This window comes from Tasmannia lanceolata, unplaced genomic scaffold, assembly GCF_043159265.1.
Source record: "Tasmannia lanceolata isolate RefF3 unplaced genomic scaffold, GAP_Taslan_0.1 ptg000895l, whole genome shotgun sequence".
NCBI classification, from domain to species: Eukaryota; Viridiplantae; Streptophyta; class Magnoliopsida; order Canellales; family Winteraceae; genus Tasmannia; species Tasmannia lanceolata.
This window is the reverse complement of record NW_027519560.1, coordinates 1-7707: the sequence shown is the minus strand read 5'-3', so window position 1 is coordinate 7707 and position 7707 is coordinate 1. Positions and strand designations below refer to the sequence as shown.

Here is a 7707-nt window from a genome sequence, read left to right as displayed (position 1 = left end):
TGCCAGGCCTCTTAATCCCAGATTATAAATGCCATGTAATGCATCAATAGTTTTTGATTCTATTGTACCTAATAGAATCGAATTCTATTAGATAATAGGCAAGGAAGAAAATAAATGGCAAGGAATAAATGAAAGTAACAAATGATTCTAGGAGGGATTGCTCGTCTTACTAATCTTCCACACAAGAAAAGGAATTTTTCACCCTTTTCCTGTGTGGAAATAATAATGATTCTTGATCCTGTTCGTTAAAGATTACGATTTTCTTTTCCAGGACTATTATAACCTCTTTCTTTAGATTCATAAGCAGTAGTGGACAAACAAAAAAAAAGGGGGGGGGGCGTGGGGGAATCACTCATTGAGCAAATAGAACTTCTTCAATGAACTTATAAAAAAAAAAAAAGCAAATTTTCGCTGTGATGAGATAATCAATAAGGATTTGGATATGTGCAAAAATCCAAGATTTTCACTTTTTTTTTTTCACCACACTCGGGCATTAAATTAAGTGTCTTTTGCTTGAAATTTTATTTATGGAGTAAGGTTCATTTCCATACTAATTGGAATTGATTTGAAGAATGTCTCATCTGTAGAAATCCATATTGTGTCATCCATAAAATCGATTGATTCCTTCTTTCTTCTTGCTTCGGAAGAGTCCGTCCATACTATAGAGGAACAGATACTATGACAATCAAGGGATTAAATTCTTCAAAAACATCATTAGAAACAAAGGAATGGGGTGGTTTTAAACATCGGATCGAAGCAAAGGATCCGTTTTGTCATTTCTACGAATCAAATATTCTTCTTATGTTGACTGAATGAATTTCCAACCTTTATGTTATGAAATGGATCAAAGTCTCGCTGGAAGAGTAAGAACTCAACAGGACCTTACCCCTCTTTGTTTTGTCTGATTCGAGGGGTAAGGTCCTGTTGAGTTCTTACTTTTTCATGTCCACAATCCGGTTCTCATCCGATCACTATAGGGATGAGCCCAATCCGGAGTATGAACCGTAAAAGAAAATACCTATTGAACCAATCACAGGAATACCAGTTACAGTACCTATCAGCCAAAGAGGAATCCTTCCAGTAGTATCGGCCATTTACCCCGCTTCCCTCCACATTTCATCAAGTGGTCATGCTAGAGACATAAACAGTCATGGATAATTATGAGGATGATATCCTTCCGAATGGGATAAGAGAATTCCTACTATTCTCTTTCTTTCTCTCAATTGAAGAAATAATTGGAAAATAAAACAGCAAGTACAAAAATGAGTAATAACCCCCAGTAGAGGCTGGTACGATTCAATTCAACATTTTGTTCGTTCGGGTTTGATTGTGTCGTAGCTCTATAATTCAGATTAGGTTTATCGTTGGATGAACTGCATTGCTGATATTGACCCCAAAAAAGAAACGGTAGGTACAGCCAGTCCGTGAACGGCCAACCAGCGCACTGTAAAAATTGGATAGGTTCGATCTATGGTCATTGAGGCCTCCTAAAAGGATCTACTAAATTCATCGAGTTGTTCCAAAGGGTCAAAACGGCCAGTTATTAATGGAATCCCCTGTCGGCTCTCTGTGAAATACTCGTTTGGCCGAGGGCTTCCAAACACATCATAAGCTAAACCCGTGCTGACGAATAACCAACCCGCAATGAATAGGGAAGGTATAGTAATACTATGAATAACCCAGTATCGAATACTGGTGATAATATCAGCAAAAGAACGTTCTCCCGTGCTTCCAGACATGCTGAGCTCCACATATTCTTGTACAGTCAAAGGGGGATCGATTCCTTGAAAGATGGGATCAGTAAATGGAAAACTACTGATATTTCATCTTTGTGAGATCGTCAATATTGTACCGAAGGTGTATTTAGAGTATACCGAATCAGTATAGCTATCCTTCCTCTGACACAGCAACGCAGTTTCAATCAGTATCGAAAAGAAATGGTACATAATTCCCCTTTTCCTTTCTTGTTACTTGTCTATGCGGAACCGCGTGTCATTCAATCAAAAATTGATCAAATTTCTGTAGTATAGGGTTTCAAGTATTGGCTTTGGACTAGAAACTGAAGTTCTTAGTAAAGTTTGAGTCAACGGGTTCTAGTTCTAATAATTAATGAACGAGATTATCATATTCCACACAATTCAATTAGATGCAAAATATAGAAATCCCCTCTCATGGTTGTAGAAAAGATATTTTTCTTTTTTTCTAATCCTTTCATTTCAAGTAATTGGTTGGTTCTACAGTAGTAGATAGTATTCGATGAAAGAAAGAGAAGAAACAATAAATAGTTTGAACAATCAATATTCGTGATGCAACCATTACTGGATTAGATCCAAAGGTTCCTTCTTGACCTAGCTACAAGGATGGAACTCCATGATATGGAAAGACAGACTGTGGAACCTAAAAGGATAATAGGAATTGATAAATTGAAAAAGAAAAGAAATAAATGGTCAAAATGGAAATTCTTTTGAAATCCAATTCTTTTATTCTATAGTTATTCAAAGATAATTTCATTTTTGAATGAAGTTACACGACACAGTTCTTCTGACTATTACTTTACTCACGAGTTGCTCAATGAATCTGTTGATTTGAAATCCCGACATTGGTAGATGTCACAGATGATAAATCAATCTTTTTTTTTTTTTCTACCTCTGCTACTCTATCTTTGTCAGTGCCGTCTATAATGACTGATGAATCAAGAACTTTCAATTGGAACTGATTCTGTCAATTGGTATTTTTTCTGATCATCACATCTCGCAAAAATTGAAACTTAGGTAAGTGCTTTATAAACATATGTAAAAAAAAAAGAACGTATCTCATTTAGCTCCTTCATGCCCACTATAACTAGTTATTTCGGTTTTCTACTAGCTGCTTCAACTATAACCCCAGCTCTATTGATTGGTCTGAGCAAGATACGACTTATTTGAAATTAATTGAATGAATAATTCATCAAAATAAATAGTTCTGTGAGATTTCAGGTATTCGATAGTTCCTTCCCGCGTTAATTACCAATTCTTGATCATTGAGATTCATGGGTGATTCGGAGTAATATTTAGGGATAGATATTACCTCTATTTTTACCCTTTCCAACAAATTGAAATGATTGAAGTTTTTCTATTTGGAATCGTCTTAGGTCTAATTCCTATTACTTTGGCCGGATTATTCGTAACTGCATATTTACAATACAGACGCGGAGATCAGTTGGACCTTTGATTGAGTAACATCTCTTTTTTGATTGACCTCCTTCTTAAGCTGCAGGAGGTCAAATTCAGGTTGCAGTTCAAGTTAGTAAAGTTATTTTATTGTGATTCAACATTACAAAAACAGAATCACGCTCTGTAGGATTTGAACCTACGACATCGGGTTTTGGAGACCCACGTTCTACCGAACTGAACTAAGAGCGCTTCTTATGACAGGAGATACAACTGTAAAGAAAGGGATTCTTTTTGTACCCCCAATACACCTTGCATGCATGTAGTATCATAAAATGCAAAATTATGTCCAGTCCAGTCCAATTTGAATCGATCTCAACTGATCCCTCGTTACTGCCCATAGGAGAAGTAATAGGTAGGGATGACAGGATTTGAACCCGTGACATTTTGTACCCAAAACAAACGCGCTACCAAGCTGCGCTACATCCCTTTCAATTGTTGTACAGTTTCATTGTAGGGAATCCTTGTCTTGTTTTCCACATCGTTATTTCCTAATATCTAGAGACAATTTCTCTTGCCATTTCTTCTTTTTGATTTCATATAATCAAAGAATTATATACATATGAAACCTAACGTATAAAAAAATGAATATTTATCGGTAATGCTCAGTAAGAAAGGGTCATCTTTTTCTGTTTTAGGGACAAGTAGATCTAATCCACCGGATTATTGTACATATTCATTTTCATTTTAGTTCGGGATTAGGGATTTCGTGTACAAATACAAGTGATCTTTAGCTACAGATACATCTGATCATATATGTATTCCAATAAAGAAGGAGGATTTTCAATGCGAGATATAAAAACATATCTCTCCGTGGCACCTGTGCTAACTACGCTATGGTTCGGGTCTTTAGCAGGTCTATTGATAGAGATCAATCGTTTATTCCCAGATGCGTTGACATTCCCCTTTTTTTCATTCTAGTTATTGACATGGGAAGGGGTGAAGAAGATTAGAGATACAACAAATTCTCTGTGACTAATCCACCCTTTTGAATTTTTTTTTTAAGTTGTTTAGGAAGGAAAGAGAAAGAAAAGTGGATTAAACCTCAGCGAAACTCGGGCTCAGCATAGAATTAATAGAGGGAGAACAGAAATAGAAATGTGGGTCTAGGACAGGCTGTTCAAGAGCATACAAGATAGTAAATGAAATACTGACTGGGATTAGAAATAATGGATAGTTAGAAATAATTGTATTACTTATTATTACTCTATTGATTGCAGCGAAATCTTTCATAATTGGATTTCGAGTTATCAGTTAGCAACTTCTATTTATTTTTCCTTCTTTTCGTATTCTTCGATTCAGATCGAAAATAGAAGAGTGGAGGGAATCCAAAATCCAAAGGAGGTTCATGGCCAAGGGTAAAGATGTCAGAATAAGAGTTATTTTGGAATGTACCAGTTGTGTCCGAAATGATTTAAATAAGGAATCGCGGGGCATTTCCAGATATATTACTCAAAAGAATCGACACAATACGCCTAGTCGATTGGACTTGAGAAAATTCTGTCCTTATTGTTACAAGCATACGATTCATGGGGAGATAAAGAAATAGATCGAACAGAATAGAATGTCTGTTCCACCCTTCCAAGGAACAGGACAAAATTACATATAGATAGATATATAAAATATAAACAAATCAAGTACTATTACTATTTCGGTCGGATCCGAAACCGAAATGAATGAAGAAATAAGATTTTAGAGATAAGGAATAAATCATGGATAAATCCAAGCGACCCTTTCGTAAATCCAAGCGATCTTTTCGTAGGCGTTTGCCCCCAATTGGATCGGGGGATCGAATTGATTATAGAAATATGAGTTTAATTAGTCGATTTATTAGTGAACAAGGAAAAATATTATCTAGACGAGTGAATAGATTGACCTTGAAACAACAACGATTAATTACTATTGCTATAAAACAAGCTCGTATTTTATCTTCGTTACCTTTTCTTAATAATGAGAAACAATTTGAAAGAACCGAGTCGACCCCTAGAACTGCTGGTCCTAAAACCAGAAATAAATAGGCCTACTTCTCAATTGAATCAAAACTCTAATTGGAATTCAAACTCAGATTGAGGTTTTGTTCGAAAAAGCCGAGATACTTGATTGTCGCGTCGTAAGAAAAAAAAAAAAAGAATGAATGGGGAAGAAAAAATATTTTTTTTTATTGAAAAGTGTTCGTTCATTTCTAATATTTATCATATTCATTTCTACTCTACCTTCCCGGAGTTCATTCTCCGGGGAACTCCGTTTAAATCATTTCGGTGAATTCGTTCCAGTCGCCTTATTTGATAATCTCATTTGAAATCATGTAAATGCAATTCCTATTTGATATAGCTATTTGTGCAAGTATTTTACGATTAAGAAGCAACTGCCTCTTGTACAGATCGTGCATTAATCGACTATAACTATAGGATACCCCATTTTCACGAGTTACTGCATTTATCCGAGTGATCCACAAACGACGAAAATCTCTCTTTTGCCTGCATCTATCCCGATGACTGGAAACCAAAGCTCTCATTTTCTGTTGAGTAGTAGTTCGAGTAAGTCTTGAATGAGCCCCTCGAAAGGTTGATGCAAATAAACGAATTTTTGTTCGACGTCTCCGAGCTATATATCCCCGCCTAACTCTGGTCATTGAATCAAATGAAACCTTGATGAATAACTAATTGATTTCTTTTCTTTCAGTCATTCTTTTCCCCTCCCCTAGTTTATTAGTAACAAAACGGATTCTTCCGATGTATAAAATAAAAATTCCAATGGCTTTTGCTACTATGACCTTCCCAACCACGATTTTTGATTTCTTCCAGGCATTTCACCTCGGAATAAGAAATTGTACCGATATTAGATATAAAATATCTAGTAAATAGGTAGTAATAAATAGAGAAAAATGGAGAAATAAATAAATAGTGGCTTCCATCGTTTCTATGATTACTTCTTAAACGGTGAGGTCCTCTCTATACACCGGAGCTCCTTCCCCCATTTAATCAATGTTATTAGTAACTTGTACAGTTCACACTCTTTGGCTCTACCCATAAAATTATCCAGTATATAGGTCTTTTCACAATGAGATCCATCCATACAGTGACGGCATTTAATTATGAAGGTTGGCTAGGTAGCTAACCCTGTTAGTCCGTTCTTGCAAGAGTAGAAGCATAATCTTTCTGCTTTTAAAATACTATTTTCCCCGCTTAATGGATAACCATTTGCTACCAATGGGGAATTGATTTTCATCTCAAATCGAGGTGATTGGATTTGCACCAATGGAAACCATAAATTCCATACACAATAGAGGTATATGATAGATCTTTATTTTGAGATAGTGAATGGAATGGAGTTCTTCCATTCTATCCTACTCATTGGTACTGGTCATTGATACTGGAAAAATCGTCTCATTTGTTCCAGATCATGATCTGAACGAGTCGCACATACACCCTAGTACATGTTCCTCGACGCTGAGGACATCCTCGAAGGGCAGGGGATTTCGTGACATTTTTGATTGGCTGTCTTGTGTTTCTAATAAGTTGTTTAATAGTTGGCATGCTGAATCGTATACAGAATGGGCTGGTTTAGATCGATCCTAACCGGATGATTATGAATTACTTCCATTTCATATAATATTTTACCAGGTTAAGAAGATAAAATATCAAATCACGGCTCATTCGAATTATGGTTCGAAATGGAATCAAGAATTTATGTGAAATCCCCGGTATTTTCGACCGCGACAACATCAACAATGCCATGGGCTTGGGCTTCTGTTGCTGACATAAAAACATCCCTTTCCATGTCTTCGGATATAACCCATAAAGGCTTGCCGGTTCTTTGTACATAAACCCTTGTGAGGGTTTCGCGGAGTTTCAGTAGTTCTTCCGCTTCCAGGATAAATTCTCCTGTGGGTGCCTCATAAAAAGAACTAGCAGGTTGGTGGATCATAACCCTGATGATATAACATAATGAACGGTTCCTCTATCTCGCACGATCGGTCGAAGGGAAGGGATAAAGAATAACAAGAATAAAAAGATAGAATTAGAATTGAACAACCGTACAGGCATCTTTTATGCATTGCATACGGCTCCGCAATGGAATTTCCTTTTCCCTTCCATCGAAGAAAGAGACAAATAGAATCCATCAGACCCAGATCGTTGAATGATCCATTTACCATCTTTCCTTTCGGAGGAGTCAAAAAATACTATGATGGTTCCGTTGCTTTATATATTTATCTCGTCTGTGATTCAGCAATCCCAAAGTTTCTTTATGATCCGATCAAATAAGGAAAAAATGATCTTTTTTTTTTTTCATTTTCGTACTCTTTCATAACATAAATATCGGAAAGAGGCTTCTGGTGTGAAAGCAAAAAAAAGGTTTGTGACGCTGAAATGGACCCCCGATACATAAGATCAAATCGTAAATAACCTTTGTTTCATACTACTATCTCGATATATAATCTCATGTTATGTTATGAAAAAAAAATAATAGTTTGCTCATATCGAACTCGAAGTGCCAT

General features: G+C 36.2%; 2 non-coding genes across 2 annotated transcripts; both read right to left on the bottom strand.

The window, feature by feature from the left end:
- Nucleotides 1-3327: 3327 nt before the first annotated feature.
- TRNAW-CCA (transfer RNA tryptophan (anticodon CCA)) lies at nucleotides 3328-3401 on the bottom strand. The gene has a single exon. It is a non-coding gene; the product is annotated as a tRNA-Trp (tRNA).
- Nucleotides 3402-3565: 164 nt separating this feature from the next.
- TRNAP-UGG (transfer RNA proline (anticodon UGG)) lies at nucleotides 3566-3639 on the bottom strand. Its single transcript has one exon. It is a non-coding gene; the product is annotated as a tRNA-Pro (tRNA).
- Between the last annotated feature and the right edge of the window lie 4068 nt (nucleotides 3640-7707).